At 36.1% G+C, this 18,529-nt stretch overlaps 1 pseudogene; it reads left to right on the top strand.

Annotated features, from left to right (window-relative positions):
• The first annotated feature begins 707 nt into the window (after positions 1 to 707).
• On the top strand, positions 708 to 17,847 carry LOC120861604 (annotated as a pseudogene).
• Positions 17,848 to 18,529: the final 682 nt, after the last annotated feature.

Here is an 18,529-nt window from a genome sequence, read left to right as displayed (position 1 = left end):
CAGATAATCAATTTTCCTTCATGCATTTATTTTTCTTGGTCACTATCTCCTATACAATGTTATGTATTCTCATCCATAGTTCTTCAAGCACTTTGTCACCTGATCTAATCCCTTGAATCTATTCATCATCTCCACTGAATAATCATAAGAGATTTGACTTAAGTCATACCTGAATGGCATAGTGGTTTCTCTACTGTCTTAAATTTAAGCCTGAATTTTGCTATAAGGAGTTCATGATCTGAGACACAGTCAACTACATGTTTGTTTGTTTTTTGTTGCTGACTGTATAGAGCTTTTCCATGTTTGGCATTAAAGAACATAATCAATCTGATTTTGATATTGATCATCTGGTAATGTCCATGTGTAGAGTCATCTCTTGGGTTGTTGATAATGAGTCTTTGCTATGACCAGTGTGTTCTCTTGACAAAATTCTGTTAGCCTTTGCCCTGCTTCATATTGTAATCCAAGCCCAGATTGCCTGTTATTTCAGGCAGCATAATATAATTAACAGTATGGTCTAGGCTGTTGCAATATATTCTCTTTCAGTCTACTTTCTTCATCTTATGTATGTACTTGAGTTTTAAAATAGTATTTGAGTTTAAAATAGTTTGTACAAATTTAAATGAATAATTTTTTATAATCTTCATTTCACATTTACATTAGTATTGTGAAATGAAAATATCTAACTTCCATATTAATAAATAAGAATGTCACAGCCATCAGCAATTTTTGACCTCCAAATGAGAATGAGGACTCCCAAAACTGTGATCACGTGGATGCTGCCACCCTCCACAGTGACTGCTGAGGAGCTGGGGGGATGCAAGAAGCAAGGTAAACCAGGAAAACAGAATTGGCCCAGATAGCTGAGGTGCATATGAAAAGAATGAGTTCAGGGAGCCCAGAGGCTTGCATCTTCCCATACACAGAATGCTAAATTCCTTAGCTTGATACTGATCTTTGATGTTCAGACTGCCTGCACCATTTATTGCAAATTTGTACACAGCTTGACTTCCCCTCCTGCCTCCTTGGAACAGTTTTCTCAGAGCTCCTTAGATGCTGTCTCCTGGGCTTGGAGTCCTAAACATGCCCACCAAATAAAATAGCTCTCTACTTTTAGGTTGTGACTCTATTTTTTTAGTTGACAGTATTTAGTGGGAAATGTTTTGAGCTTTTTAGGGTTAATTTTCATAAAATAGCTCTCTACTTTCAGGTTGTGATTATATTTTTTAGCTGATAGTATTTAGTGGAAAATGTTTTGAGCTTTATAGGGTTAATCTTCTCCACTGTTTCTTTATAAGACAGCTCTTAATAACAGAGAAGTTCCTAAATTCAAATAAACCAGTATAAGTGTTGTAAATATTAAAAATATTAATATGTTAACTAACTTTATTTTAAGGTACTGCCTTTTTAATTTTTAGAATTAAGTAGAACAATTTTGGAATTAATTAGAAATCAGTTTAGAAATGTGTTTTTAATTTTTAGGATTTATTGCAGAAGTTATAAGTGACAATTTGTTTCAAAAAATTAAGAAAATTTCATTATCTTAGCATGATACTCAATGTGCCTGCCCTAAGTAAAATATGTATATTTGAAACACAGCTACAGAGATAGGTTCCTTGCAGTTATTTTTAGGCCACACCATACACTGTGGTTGGAGAAGGCAACGGCAACCCACTCTAGTACTCTTGCCTGGCAAACCCCATGGACGGAGGAGCCTGGCAGGCTGCAGTCCATGGGGTTGCTAGGAGTCGGACACGACTGAGCGACTTCACTTTCACTTTTCACTTTCATGCATTGGAGAAGGAAATGGCAACCCACTCCAGTTTTCTTGCCTGGAGAATCCCAGGGACGGGGGAGCCTGGTGGGCTGCCCTCTCTGGGGTTTGCACAGAGTCCGACACGACTGAAGTGACTTAGCACCAGCAGCAGCAGCAGCATACACTGTGGTATGCAAATAGTTTCTTCCCTAGCAGTGGAGAAAAACTTAGACCAGGAATCCAGTAAGTCATGCAGATTTTCTTAATCTTAAAGCATGTGGAACAATGGTGTTATACAAGAAACACCTGGGCCATTTTGCAAGGCTGGTTTAAAGAGCACAGGAGATAAAGTTACAAAAGGGCTGGACTACTGTAAAAGTTGTAAATATGTAGTTAAATCAATAAAGTTATAAAGGCAAGTTTTGTCATGTAACTTATTTAATATTGGAGAGGCAATGCTGCTGCTAAGTCGCTTTAGTCGTGTCCGACTCTGTGCGACCCCATAGACTGCAGCCCATCAGGCTCCCCCGTCCCTGGAATTCTCAAGGCAAGAACACTGGAGTGGGTTGCCATTTCCTTCTCCAATGCAGTATCAAATATTTCTCTTGACCTTTGACAATAAAAATATCACAACTGACTTAATCCTTTCCTGTTGGAAGAGCTTGCTTTTCCTGTTCTGGATTCTACTGGCAAATATCCTGGTACTTGGAGTTGGTTTGTATGTCTTTAGACTTTAACCACCACCTTAACAATGCAGCAGTCTGAGTATTGTAATTGATTCATTAAGTGCTGATTAAAAACACAGCAAACTTAAAAAAAAAAATCAGAGTTTTTAAGAATTATGAGAGTTTAGATTTTTACTACTATGAAATTTTTAATAAACGTCACATTTATTCCTATATATTTTAAATAAAAAAGTTTCCTAAAAAAGTCCCTCAAGTCAATGAAATAGATTTGTACCAGAGAAAAGTAGTGCTATTTTCTTATATCATCTTAGAGGTAAAGCACCAAGACAGATGTGTTAATGACAGTCTGATATAAAACAGTATAGGGGTAAAGAAGACTAATCAAAAAACTAATAAAATTTCTGGATGAGGCAGTTAGTGAATTCAGTTCCGTTCAGTCGTTCAGTTGTGTCTGACTCTGCGACCCCATGGACTGCAGTATGCCAAGCTTCCCTGTCCATCACCAACTCCCAGAGCTTACCCAAACTCATGTCCATGGAGTCGGTGATGCCATTCAATTAGCACACAGTGTGATTTATTTATCAATTCTCAACAATAGATGGCAGTAAAGAGAAAAGTTTTGTAAAGAAACTGCCATATTGCAGTAAAGCAGGATTTTTTTAAAACGAGTAATAAGAACATCTATATTCTATTAGACATGTCAAAAAATAGCAGAACCAATTTTTTTCCCCAAGTCCTCTCTTAGATAATACTGAGAACCAGAAAAAAATAGCTTACTAATTTGTCCCAGGGTGATAAGATGTGACCAACTAAAGTAGTATACTTATTAAAACACTTAGCTTGCTCAGTAAGACAAGACTCAAGACCTCACTTCACTGTGTGCAGCAATCTAAAGTTATGCCATAAAAAAATAAAATAATAAATATATGTCACAAACCTTGTTCAGTGCCAACCTCTTCCTTACATTACAAAGTTCCCCTCGATTTCACTTTCCAGGCCTCAACACCCTAATTATCTGCCCCAGATTTCCCTGTTCTGAGGCAGCAGTAAAGCCCTGTCAAAATACTTCACACCCTTCCTGTTATGAATCAGATTAGCTTGCCTTTGTTGATTTTTCTATTTCATAAGCTTCTGACCATAGTACATGATAAATGGCTGTTTGCTTTGTATCTCCTCCCATCAAGAGGTGGAGGCTACTTCTCCACCTTTTGAATTTGGAATTGACTAATGGCTTGTTCTAAAACTCAATAGCAGAAGCAGAAGTGACATTGCATGACTTCCAAACTCAGCTAGAACTTTTATGCAAGCTGGTCTAGGATTCTGTTATCATGGGAAAAGTCCAAGGTTGTCTGCATAGAGGCCACAGGAAGGCAAGAATCAAGGATTATTGCTAAACCACAGCCAAGAGAATGATGTCTTCTTTGATCATTCTCCCCCAGCTAAGCTAATGGCTAACTGTATAGTAAAGAATAAGCTCAGGATATTAATAAAGATGGCATTTCCCTGGGCCCAGCCCTAATTGCTGATACAGAGGTTCATGAACAAATACTATGGTGCTATTTTAACTGTAAGTTTAGGATTGTTTGATTATACAGCAATATATAACAGAGATATTATGATTTAGGATAACTGATACATATGTAACACTTTAAAGAAACAAGCCTAAGAAATATTAACATAGTTGATCAATGTCAAATTAGAGCAAGGTCCAAAATCTCAAAGACTTCTAGGTTGCTTGTACAAGCTCTCAATAATGGTTGAAAAACAACCATTAAGAAACTTTCATATTTCTATTTCCTCACCACTCTTCACAAAATATATGTTTAATTTATAATTCATTTATTATGCATATACTACTAGAAGAGTTCAAGGATAAATATCAGAATGATGAGGACCATTGTTACCCTAAAATCATAATCATTTGACACATTTTTAGGCCTGAGAATTTTCAGATCTGATCCATTGACTAATGAAGAGACTGGGTCCATCAGAGGAAGAATGGTGTAACACCCTGTGAAAGTGAAGTGAAAGTGTTAGTCGTTCAGTCATGTCCAACTCTTTGTGACCCCATGGACTTTAGCCCACCAAGCTCCTCTGTCCATGGGATTCTCCAGATAAGAATACCGGAGTGGGTAACCATTCCCTTCTCCAGGGGATATTCCGAACCCAGAGATCAAACCTGAGTCTCCTTCATTGCCGACAGATTCTTTGCCCTCTGAGCCACCAGGAAATTCACAATAATATACTGTAGTCAACTGTCAGGCACTGCTTGGATTCAAACCCTGGATCTCCTGTTTACTAGACAGCTTCTTTAGCATGTACACTACGATGTTACCATCTGAGTCACCAAGGGCTTCCCTGGTGTACATGCTAATGATCTGCTCAATCATTTCTCAAGAGGACGGTAGTATTACAGTCACAACCAAGGATTTTCTCAATTACCAAATGGGTAATACAATAGATACACTTTGTTGTTGGCCCAAACCCAAACTGTATTCCTGGCCTGTGGAAAAAGAGTAGAAACAATCAAGTAGAATACTCTGTATTGGGTTTCTAGGGCTGCTATAGCAAATTGCCACAACCTTGGTAGCTTACTCTAGTGTTTGTTGTTCAGTCGTGTCTGACTCTTTGCGACCTCATGGACTGTAGCCCACCAGGCTCCTCTGCCCATGGAATTCTCCTGTAAAAATACTGGAGTGGGTTGCCATTCCTTTCAGCCACCAGGGAAACCCTGGCTCAGATGGTAAAGTATACTTTAACAGAAATTTCTTCTTTCACAGTTTTGGGAGCCAGAAATCTCAAATCAAGGTGTTGCCACGGTTCATTATTTTTTGTTTTTGAAAGAATCCATTTATTCTGGTCTGTTGACTACTGATAGCTCATTGTGCTCCTTGGCTCTGAGACACTGTTATTTCCCACCATAAACCATCTATCATAGGATAGGCATTAAGCAATAACATAAGCCAAATTACCCAGCCAGGCCACAACAGACAGCCTCTATCATGATCTACCCCAGTGACAGTCCTTAGAACAAATTAACCAAATGGCAGTGGTGATGGTAAGTGAAGCTATACATGGTCCCCAATGTTTGGACTCCTATTTACCAAACTCATGTAACTATGTGCCGGAGTCCAGCTCCAGCAGCCAGGGATTCAACCTGAAGGTGTGTGGGGTGTTGGCAAGAAAGTGAGGCAGCCTCTCATTTTTCTTGGACTGCCTGTTTATTTCAAGCTTATGATTCTCTTTTATACTTTTACAAAAGCATTAGGTCAGAGGTTTGATATTTTTAGTTCCCATTGACCCAGATTTGTTTTTCTCCAAAAATCATTGTTGCCCCTCAAAAGGAGTTCCTTTCTCAGTGATTCTTCTTATCTACTTTTTCTCATGTGTCCTTAAATGTCTGGGCTGCATACCACATTCCTCAGTTTAATTCTTATCTTTCTAAGTCCTATTTGCCCCTACTATCCTAAGCTCACTATTTCTTAGAAAGGGCTTCTAGCTAATAATATCTCTAAAGTCCCTAATTTCTATAAGCTATAGTAGAATATTGTAACATTACAGCAATCCTTAAATCTTTAGCTTCTAACTATTTTAATTATTCCTAAGCCTTAAATTCAGCAAACTCCTTTGCCATAAACACTTTTCTCACAAATGGGCTTCAGATAGCAATCCCTCCCATGGCCTCAAGCTGTGGCCTGTGTGCTCACCCTGGAACACTTTTTTGTAAAAGTTCTTGAACAAATGTCAATGATTAACTTTATGAATTATTCTTTGAGCACAGCTGCAGAAGCCTTTATGCCTTCTCATGCTCCTCTCAAAAACAATAAGCACCTTAATATTCTCTACAGTCAACTTAGCCGAGGAAAGGAAAAAACAAGTCAGAATCACAAAGCCTAACTTCTTCATTCCAGGTCCGGGTCTGTGCCTATGGAACCAAGGGAGGGGATTTAGGGCCATGCCTCTATTTTGTCAGTAATGCCTAATGTGGCTCCCGACAACTATGCCCTAACTGAGTGACAGGAGGATCATATCTGCTAGAGATCTAATTAAACACTGAATTCCTGATATGGCACCATAGTTTGAGTAGATCAGCTGGATACTTGGCACCTACTTTCTAACTGGATCTCTTTCACAGTGGCTATTTACCCTGATAGGAATAGTCACATATACTGGAAGGATTTTATTTTATTATCTGCATGAACTCAGCAAAATGGTTACATACCATTAACCTGACATTTTAGCAATTTTAGCTATTCATAAGACTGGGATATATAAAAGTGATATGAGCCACTGGTTTTCCAATCCCATTAATTGAGTATATTATCCATTTCCCTTTTAGTGTTATTTGACCCCATATCAAATATTAGCTGATGTTATATTTGACACTTTTTAAAATTCTCAATTCTGTTCCATTGGCGTATGTGCATAATTTATGCCAATGTTATACTGTTCTAATTATTATTGCATTGTGACATAATTTGAACAAGAAGTATAATGACTCCAGCTTCGTTCTTTCTCAGGATTGCTTCAACAATTCAGGGTGTTCTGTGGCCTATACAAATATTCAGATTTTTTTCTATTTGTTTAAACATGCTTTGTAATTAGTATATTAATTGCATTGAAAAAAGTCACCTTTGATTAGCATGGACATTTTGACAATATTAATTCTACTCATCCATGAATATATATATATACACACACACACATATATATATCATTGTAACTTTTTATGTTTCTTCTATTTATTTCAAAGAAAGTCTATAGTGTTCAGAACTTTCACTACCTTGTTAAATTTATTTCCAAGTACTTTATTGCTTTTGTTTTTATTTTGAATAGGGTTGTTTCCTTTCATCATTTTTAAGATGTTTTGCTGTTGGTGTATAGAAATGCAACTTATTTTTGTATGGTGATTTTTACCCTAAAAATACTCTGAATCCATTAATTGCTTCTAACAGTTTTTGGTGGAATCTTTGAATTTCTTATATATAAGATCATGTCATCTGAAAAGGAAGAAAATTGTATTTCTTCCTTTCCAATTTAGATATCTTTTATTTCTTTTCCTTGCCTGGTTGTTCTGGCTAGGACATCTAATATTCTATTGAGTAGCACACATGCATTGTTCCTGATGGAATTTTAGAGGAAAAACTTCCGGCCTTCCTTCATTTTGTATGATGATAGCTGTAGGCTTGTCATGCTCAGTCACGTCAGTTGTGTATGATTCTTTGCAACCCCATGGACTATAGCTCCCCAGGTACCTCTCTCCAGGGTTTTTTTTTTTTTTTCCAAGCAAGGATGCTGCAGTGGGTTCTATGCCCTCCTCCAGGGGATCTTCCCAAAAACCTAGGGATCAAAACTGCATCTCTGTGTTTCCTGCACTGCAGATGGAGTCTTTACCACTGAGCTGTAAGGGAAGCCCAGGTTGGTCATAGATGGACTTTATTATGTAGATCATGTTGTTTTTATATCCAGTTTGTTAAGCATTTTTATCATGAAGAGTTTTTATGTTCCAGATTTGTTCACATATATTAAGATGAGCCTTTAATTTTGTTTTTCATTCTCTTAATGACGAGTACCGCATTATTGATTTATGTATGTTGACCCATCCTTGAAACCTATAGATAAATTCTATTTGATCATGGAGTATGATCCAATTTTTGTGCTGTTGAATTTGATTTGCTAATTTTACATCTACATTCATTAAAGATCCTGGTCTGTAATTTTGTACTCAGATTTTGTTTGTCTGACAAAATGTTGATCTCTCTTTTATTTCTGAAGAACATCATTTTCACATAAAATTATTGGGGATAGTGCTTCTTCTTTAAGAACTTTGAATATATGAACCAACTCTATTTTGGCCTGGACTTTCTTCTAAAAAAGTCAGTAATATCCCTATGTATGCAGGCTATATAACTTCAGTCATGTCCGAATCTGTATGACCCTATGGACCATAGCTCTCAAGACTCCTCTGTCCATGTGATTCTCCAGGAAAGTATACTGGAAAGGGTTGTCATGCCCTCCCTCAGGGGACCCTTCTGACCTAGGGATCAAACCCGTGTCTCTTAAGTCTTCTACACTGATAGGAGGGTTCTTTGCCACTGATGCCACCTGGGAAGCCTGAATATCCCTATAGGGTTTTCTTTGTATGAAATGAGGTGTTTTATTTCTTCACAGTTCTTTCATAATTTTATCTTTGGATAATTACTGAATTATCTTTTCCTTATTAGCCAGTTATTCTTAAGATGATACTATTATCATCACATACTCTTATTGATTATTCACTTGAAGAAAGTTTTTTTAAGCAAAAAAGTTATAGATGAAGTTATTGCCCTAAATATCACTGAATCCATTTTTACACTAGATCATGGTTTCCACGTGTAAAAATCTAAGCCCCCCCCCCCAAAAAAAAAAAAAGGAATTCTACATTATAAGAAATATCTTCAAACAGATAGTAAAGGAAATAGAAGCAGATACCCTGGAATGAAGGATAAAATTGTCAAGATATCTTTATGACATACCTTTTCCACTGTGAGATATCTTTTCACAACATAATGTAAATCAGACCTAGAATCTGAACTTTAATTCATATCTATAGCTATAGTAAAAAGATATATTTATCTCTTTTTCATAAAGATATATGTGATTTAGTGAAAAGAGCACTTTATTTAACATCAAAATATTTATTTGAAAGTGTCTCTGCCTTAACACCTCTTAAAGTGGGCATATTCTTTCCTTATGGCAGTAAGTGATGTTCTCTTTTCTATGTGGAATATCTAGTATAATTATCACAAAGAAATATTAGAGAGATTTATACAATTCTGATCAAATGAACATTTAAATAAAGCCAGAGAAAAAGATCCCAAACATCCAGTCTTAATTAAATATGCATACCTGATGATGAATTTTCTTAACATTATTTAAAAGTTATTATGGGTTTATGTTTAACTTTAAGCCCTTTCTTTTGATATTCTCTGAAAGAAACTTATAAACTCTTCTGAGTTTTTTTCTCTTATTTATTTTTTATTGACTTTAATCAACATTTTTCTAGTCAATAACGGCTACATTTCATTTTACCTTTATTGCAAAGTACACAATTCAAAGTTCAGCCCAACCTACTATAAACATTGGGAGGGTTAAGAAGAGATCTTTGAGTTGTGAGTTTCACACACTTGGCTTAAGCCCAAATTTAGTTTGAGCAAGAGTTAGTCACGAAAACTGTGAAAGACTTCTGTGTCCTTTTCATGCTGATTCTATGTCTCTTTGACCCTGGAGAGCTTCCCTCCTAGCTCAGTGGGTAAAGAATTCACCTGCAATGCAGGAGACCCCAGTTCAATTCCTGGGTTAGGAAAGTCTGCTGGAGCAGGGAAAAGCTATGCACTCCAGTGTTCTTGGGCTTCCTTTGTGGCTCAGCTCATAAAGAATCTGCCTGCAATACGGGAGACCTGGGTTTGATCCCTGAGTTGAGAAGATCCCCTGGAGAAGGGAAAGGCTACCCATTCTAGTATTCTGGCTTGGAGAATTCCATGGACTGTATATTCCATGGGGTTGCAAAGAATCAGACATGACTGAGCAACTTTCACTTTTCACTTTGACCCTGGAAGGATGAGGAAAGTACTGGAAGGCCTGAGAATTTTAGTTCATTGGATTAAAAGTTATTCTGGAAGAACTCCACCTTCCTAGACACGAGATACCCTTTCTTGTATGTTCACCAAGCCTTCTGATGGATCATACCAAGATTCCTTTTAATGTAGAGATTATCCAATGGCCAGTAAGTAAACAAACTCTCATCGAAGAGCTCAATACTGATTTCTATACAGTTTCTTTTGAACTGCCCAAACTGTCACTGTGGGACATGAAAAAAATGCAAGTAAACTGGAAAAAACTGATGAATACTTTATTAGCAAAAGCCAAAAGAGTACGTGATAGTGCTGTCACAAATAGGAGTTACCTAGGACGCTACAGGCAGCTAAGTTTGATATCTGTATTGCTGATCCTTTAAATTTTTGTGGGGAGTTGGTGGCTGAGCTCCTCAACATTCCCTTTACATAAATCTTTTCAGGTTTCCTTTGGAAATATCATTGAGCAATTGTGCCCTGGACTTCTATGCCATTTTCATATGTTCCTGCCAGTGCATCAAGACTGACAGACAACATAACTTTTGCACAGAGACTAGTTAATTGTTTATTGTATACAATGAGTGATATGACTTATTCATATGATATATTTCTACAATGGAATGAGTATTACAGCAAGGTTTTAGGCAAAAGAAATTTACATGTAAGAATGATTCTTATTTCATATGTATAGTGTAAATATTTATCTGATTGTATGAAAATTTAGAAAAGATTTTTAAGTGAAATCTCACAGGGTCCTGTTGCTAAATTGTTTTGAGTGAGGAAAATACAATGTTTTTCTTTCTCTTTTTGTGTTTGTTTTATATGATTGAGTACTGAACACATATTAGAGAAGGAATATTCTCTCTATTTATGAGTAAAACCTGCTTGATGCTGCTAAATTAAAAAATATATATATATGGAAAAACCCGAACCTTATAGTGTGCTTACTTTCTATAACCTTGGTTTACTTCTTTCTTGTTCACGTCTCCTTTTTTACAGCCTGCTTTCTTTCTGATTAATCTATTTCTCAGGCTTTTTTTGCATCCTATCTAGACTTGGTTGGCTGGTTGTAGGGCTTGACGTGTGGTGAGCATGAAACTAAAAAATAAATATATCTTCTTTTCATCTGTTCTTGTCTTAGAAAAGGGAAAAGAAAATTATGATTTTTCTGTAAAGGACTATGTTTATAAACTTTTAATCTAATTGTATTTTTCCTTATTCCTCCTGCTCCTGCTCCTGCTTAGTTGCTCAGTCGTGTCTGACTCTTTGTGAACCCATAGACTGTAGCCCGCCAGGCTCCTCTGCCCATGGGATTCTCCAGGCAAGAATACTGGAGTGGATTGCAATGCCCTCCTCCAGGGGATCTTACCAACTCAGGGATTGAACCCAGGCCTCCCACATTGTAGGCAGAATCTTTACTGTCTGAGCCACCAGGGAAGCCCCTTTTTCTTGTTGGTGGTGTTCTATTCATAATTGCATTAGCGGTCCACTAGAGAGCTGTAAGCCTGAGCACATTTTTTTTCCCTCTATTTTAGCATATCTGTTTACTCTTTTGTTTTTCCTTTTGCATAATTGATCTTTTATATATAATTGTGTTAGGAATGATTTTGCCTAAAATATCTTTGACAAAGCAGTTCCCTGCTTATATTGTTTGATGTTTTAAAGATATATTTAACATAACACACTGCATTAGTTTCAGGTGTCAGTGAAAAATTAATCAATAGCCAGTATACAAAATAGATTGAAAATCTTAATCAAGTCAAATTTAGGATTATAACCCAGAAGATAGTCTTTCAGAAAGCGCTGAGGAAATTTCTCTGCCCATTAAAAGTCAAAAACATATTTGTATAGGTTTTTGATATAAAGGGTTATACATCAGCATAATATTGACAGATTCCATAGGCCCAAAAGGCAAGTGGTGTGTCATTGTGACCCTTTACATGATTAAGGAAGGAGCATTATTTTCCGAGGTGTTAACTTTCTGGCAGCAGGAAGAAGTTTTTTGTTTTGTTTTTTGGTGAATAGGCATTTCTGTATCTTCTAAGGGGATTTAGTTTATGTATAATGCAGATAAACTGAAGGAGGGGATGGAGTATTATCACAAATGACAGAGGAAATTTTGTATTAAATTTTCCTTGTCCCGCCTTAAAATCATTTTCCTTTATCACAGATATATAATATAATGATTTTATATGTGTCCTATTGTGAAATGAAGGCTTCCCAGCTGGCTCAGTGATAAAGACTTAGCTTGCAATGCAAAAGACATGGGTTCAGTCCCTGGGTTGGGAAAGTCCCCTGGAGAAGGAAATGACAACCCACTCCAGTATTCTTGCCTGGGGAATCCCATGGACAGAGGAGACTGACAGGCTACAGTCCAAGGGGTCACAAAAGAGTTGGACATAACTTAGTGTCTAAACAACAACACTCACTTCAATATTCTTGCCTGGAGAATCACATGGACAGGGGAGCCTGGCAGGCTACAGTCCATGGGTCGTACAGAGTTGGATGTGACTGAAATGGCTTAGGACACAAACAACAACATTGTGAAATGAACACCATAAGAACTCTAGTTAACACTCATCATTGCACAAAGTTACTTACAATCAACACATTTTTTTGCCAATGAAAAGTAAGTTTATTCCTGTAGCATAAAAATCTTGGAAAACATTTTCTGTATCCTGCTGGTTGTGGAAGCATTTTTCCTGCAAAAAGTCATGGAGATGCTTGAAGAAGTGATAGTCAGTTGGCAAGGATGAATATGGCAAACAAGGCAAAACCTTGTAGCCCAGCTGGTTCAACTTTTAAAGCATTGGTTGTGCAACATGCGGTTAGGCATTGTTGTGAAGAAACACTGGGCCCTTTCTGTTGACCAACACTGGCTGCAAGTGTTGCAGTTTTCAGTGCCTCTCATTGATTTTCTGAGCATACTTCTCAGATTTAATGGTTTCACCAGGATTCAGAAAGCTGTAGTGGATCAGTTGTGCAACAGACCACCAAACAATGACCAGGGCTCATTTTTGGTGCAAGTTTGGCTTTGGAAACTGACTTGGAGCTTCTTCTCAGCCACTGAGCTGGTCATTGCTGGTCATTGTATAAAATTCACTTTTTGTTGCATGTCACAATTTAATACAGAAATGATTCTATTTTGCTGCATAGAAGAAAAGAAGATGACATTTTAAAATGATGATTTTTTTTGACTTGCAGTCAGGTCATGAGGCACCCACTTATTGAGCTTTTTAACCTTTTCAGTTTGCTTCCAATGCAGAACAACTGTGGAATGGTCGATGCAGAGTTCTTAGGCAACTTCTTGTGTAGTGGTAAGACGATCAGCTTCCTGGTCCTTTCTGTTGGTCATTATCAGTTTCTGAAGGTCAGTTACTGTGCTGCTCATCTTCAAGGCTCTAGCCTCCTTCGCAAAACTTCTTGAACCTCCTCTACACTGTATGTTCATTAGCAGTTCCTGGGCTAAATGCATTGTTGATGTTGTGAGTTGTCAACATTGCTTTATGAGCTATTTTGAACTCAAATAAGAAAATCGCTAGAATTTGCTTTTTGTCTAACATTATTTCCATAGTCTAAAACATACATAAAATAAATAGCAAGTAATAATTCATTAGCACAAAATAAAGCAAGAAATACATATTAAAATGATGTATATCATAACCACATTTAAGAATGTATTCCAATATCAAATGTCAAAGGTCAACAATGCAAGACTGAAATTATTTTTCCACCAACCTAATATCTCACTGTGGTTTTAATTTGCATTTCCCTGAATAGCAATGATGAGCATCTTTTTATGTACTTGTTAGCCACTTGAATATCTTCTTTGGAAAAAAATTCTATATTCAGATCCTTTGCTAATTTTATAAAATTGACTTTTGGTACTGAATTGTATTTGAGTTCTTTAGACATTTTGAGTAATAACCCTGAATCAGATACATGGTTTACAAGTATCTCTCATCTATGAGTTGCCTTCTCATTTTGCAGATCATTTCTTTTCCTATGCATAGTCTTTTTTGTCTGAATTAATCCCACTTGTTTATTTTTAATTTTATTGCTTATGCTTATGGTGTTAATTAAAAAAAAATCATTGCCAGGATCTGTATTAAGAAAATTTCTACCATATTTTCTTCTAGGAAATTTATGGTTTCAAGTCATACATCAAAGTCTTTAATCCATTCCTAGTTAATTTTTGTAGTGGAATAAGATTTGTGTCTATTTTTATTCTTTTGCATGAGAATATTCATTTCTTCAGGAAGAATTATTTAAAAGACTATCTTTTTCCATTGAGTATTTTTGGCTCCGTTGTGAAATATTAGTTGACCATATATATATACATGAGTTTATTTCTGGAATTCTGATTGTGTTCTGATTGTGTTCTGTTGGTTCATGTGTCTGTTTTTATACCTGTACCATATGACCTTGATTAGTATAGTTTTATACCATTACTTGAAACAAGAAAGTGTGATGCCTGTGGGTTATTCTTTTTTCTCAGGATTGCTTAGTCTATTGGGGTCTTTTTCAATTTCATATGAATTTCAACATTGTTTTATTTATTGATATTTTTGACAAAAGTATCTCTAATAATATATCATTACTAAAAAACAACAACAACCTATTTCTCAAAAATTAAACTATCAGCACCTGATAGTTGCAACATCTTGTTTTATAGCCATTTCCCTTTTCCATTATTTTGAGTATCTGTTCTAAATTTCCTGTAAGGAATTATTTCTTCAAAGACTCACAAACAACATGAAAGCTTTTAATGAAGTACGCTGCCAAGAAATATGAAATAAGTTCAAAAGGCATATGACCTAATCAAGGTTGACTTGTTGCATTGAGACATTTTCCTGAAATTTTGTGACAGAAATAGGTGCTGTTTCTCTAGTCTTTACCCTAAAAAATGTAGGGGAAAACTGCTGCATCCATTGCTCACTCATGTTTAGAGTCCACGATACAAGAGGCAAAACTGAAAACAGATAACTTAAAATCTCATCCTAGTGACATTTTCTGAGTCATGGACCAACCAGTGACTGACCTATACCTGGATTTAAGTTGTTTACTTCTGGTTCCAGCAGTTTGGTACTCAGTTTTGGAACCTCTTTTATAGTGAAGCATTAATAATGAGATAAGATTGTGATTCTCTCCTAGCTCTTTCTATTCTCCCCTAAAATATTCTTTGAGAAATATGTCATTAATGTGAGAAAGAAGAATACAGTCTTGTGAAATAGAAGAAAAACATTTATTTTACTCTCTTAAATTAAAAAATACTATTAGATATAGATTGTCATTCAGGATCAGTTTAGAATCTTCATTATATAATGTATTCCAAGTATATATTTAAAAATTAAAGATATAAATTATGTTTATATAATTATTAAAATATGTACCAATATGTTCTAATAATTGAGGAAGAAACAAGTAAGATAACATCTGGTTCAAAAAATATTTTGAGGAACTATAAACACCTTGGGGAAAAAAGAGTGCAAAGATAATATTATTAGGGTATACACAAAAATAGTTGATGTCTAATAGGGCAATAAATCATAATTTAAGGGATGATTTTTTTTTTTTACCAGACAGAAATATGCAAGTTAACATTTAACTTCACAGTGTCTAAGCACAAAAATCTGCATGAAATCAATAATAAATACAAAATAAAACATAGGTGCACTTTTCTATAAATGTAAAATATCTTTCAATCATTCATTCTTCAACAAATGCCCTAGCGTAGTATCAAAAGTGGTATGTACTTTTGGAAATGGGGAAATGCATTTCCAAATTTGAAATATTTTTCTCACAATTTCTTTATCCAGATCAATTATATCAATAATTGATATAGTTTTTAGTTTTCCTACTATATTGTCTTCATTTCAATAAGATGTTTGAAGCACAGTGGATTACTAAGGAGAATCCCAGGGACAGAGGAGCCTGTTGGGCTGCTGTCTATGGGGTCGCACAGAGTTGGACACGACTGATGCAACTTAGCAGTAGCAGCAGCAGAGATTTAACAACAACAAAAATGTATCTTGATATGAAATAAAGCAAATCAATGACATGATCCCACAATTCTACTCATAGGTCTATAACCAAGAAAAACGAACCCATTTTGCCACACAAAACACATACATGAATGCTCATAGCTGCCTTATTATTCTTAGTAGCCAAATAAGAAAACAACCCAAATCTTTATCAACTGATGAATGGATGAAAAAAAATGCACAATATCCTTGCAAAAATAGTATTCAGGAACAAAAAGTAATGAAATATTGATACATTTGGCCACACTATGAACCTTGAAAATGTTATGCTAAGTGAAAGTGGCACAAAAGATCACATAGTGTATGCTTTCATTTATATTAAGTGAAACAAGGTTTTTCTGAAATAGGAAAAGAGAGAGAGAAAGTAGAAGAGTGGTTGTCAAGGGCTGAGAAGAGGAAGAAATGGGGAATGGCCATCAATGGATACAGGATTTCTTTGGGGAGTAATGAAATTTTCTAAAATGTAATGATGGTGATGGTTTCACGGTGTTATACAAAAAGCTATATAGATGTTTAGATAAAAGGAATAATTACATGATATTTAAATTCTATCCTAATAAAACCTTCATAGGCTTAAGGGCATGGGAATAAAACATTTCACAAAGAGAATAAATTATACCCTTGGCTGACACCAGTAAGGCTCCAAAATGCAATATATACTGAGTCTGAAATTGGGTTTTGATTTTTGATGTTACCAGAATCAAACCACTGAACTACAGAGTTTTGCTTGTGATCTCCTATGTATATAGATTTTCTTGACAGATCAAAATCCTCACATTTTCTAATTAAAACTTTAGCACACTTGGAACACCAAGGAAAATATTCAAAAAGCCTTATGGTGAGAAACAATAGAGCTACGGTTTCCTCCTCTCAGTGACACAGAATGCATATTTCAAAAAGACACCAACTCTGAGTAAGGTTCCTTACAACCACTGTAGTTATATAGAATTCAGAAATGAAGCTCAGGCTCCAAACCCTGGAAAGTGATTTAATTCAGAGTCACTTACTTGCATTCTTATTCTGTAAATATTCATTTGCTTTCCACTTTGTTTGGAAGGGAACACTTTTGTACTGTTTGTCAGCAAATATGTCAAAAGAGCAAATATTTAGCTGCCAGATTATGATGCAATGCTCTATTTTCACAAAAGGGAACAAAGCCTTAGGAAACAGACACTTTCATTTTGTATAAAATGAAAGAATCACTTTAAAATTTTTATTGTAAGATTTCATTTCTGGGTAGGATGTAATTAGTTGTGGCAGCACACTCCCAAACACCAGGAAAGAAAGAAAAAAAAAATGAGTCAGTTACAAAAGTCATTATTAAAGCTATCAAAGGCTTTTGGAGTGAGGAGGATGAGATAAAATGGAATTCCAGAAGAGAAGGAGACTCTACCATACAGGGCTGAGGATCACTGGCTGAGTTTCTTGTTTATTGCTAGAAGCAAGTGCTGATTCTGAGCATGGAGTGGGGCTCGGGTTTAGCTCAAACAGAGAGAAAGCAGCAGGCTTTTTGGTTTGTTCCATGCTTAAATCAGTGTTTGTTTCTTCATAATCTCAGTGATGTGTACTCTTGGCGGGATAAGAACTATTGATTTTTCATGGGTTGCCTAAGACTAATATAGGTTCTTTAAAGACTTTACTCAGAAAATGTGATGGCAATACATGTATCAGATTGTTTTCCCTTTAGCATCTTTCATTTTTGTTCAGGAAAACCTACCACATTATGTGAAATTATGGGAAAAAGCTGAAATGTTGATCTGAACAGAATTTTGAATTTCCATACCCTTACTTAACCTAACATTGAATTTGTTGGAGGACTGCAATACAAGTCTGCAAAATCCCTGCCTAAGGTAATTAACCATGCTTCTTTTTACTTCTCTGAGTACTTACTTCCTGGAATGATTTCCACTTTATTATTTTAGTATTTAACACTCAAACTGAAAACCTGGGCACAGGAATTAGTGGGAATTATCCACCTTAGATTGTTATGCTACCAGAAGTATTTAATTCATTATTGTGGTAATCATTTGTGATGCTCAACAAATATGCCAGATATTTGACAACAATAATGCCCCAGTCCTTGAGTTTAGTACAATTGTGCAAAACTCTCTGACCAATGAAAATGAGCTGAAGTTGCATGTATCACTTCCAGGTCCAACACATAATTGTTAGGTCCAGATACTCCGGGGGCTTCCCCGGTGGCTCAGCGCTAAAGAGTCTGCCAACAATGCAGGAGCTACAGGAGACTTGGGTTCGATTCCTGGGTTGGGAAGATCTCCTGGAGGAGGGTATGGCAACCCACTCCAGTGTTCTTGCCTGGAGAATCCCATGGCAGGCTACAGTCCATAGGGTCGCAAAGTCCAGTGTTCTTGCCTGGAGAATCCCATGGCAGGCTACAGTCCATAGGGTCACAAAGAATTGGACACGACT

This window comes from Oryx dammah, unplaced genomic scaffold (assembly GCF_014754425.2).
Source record: "Oryx dammah isolate SB20612 unplaced genomic scaffold, SCBI_Odam_1.1 HiC_scaffold_3, whole genome shotgun sequence".
NCBI lineage: Eukaryota > Metazoa > Chordata > Mammalia > Artiodactyla > Bovidae > Oryx > Oryx dammah.
This window is presented reverse-complemented; position numbering and strand designations above follow the sequence as displayed.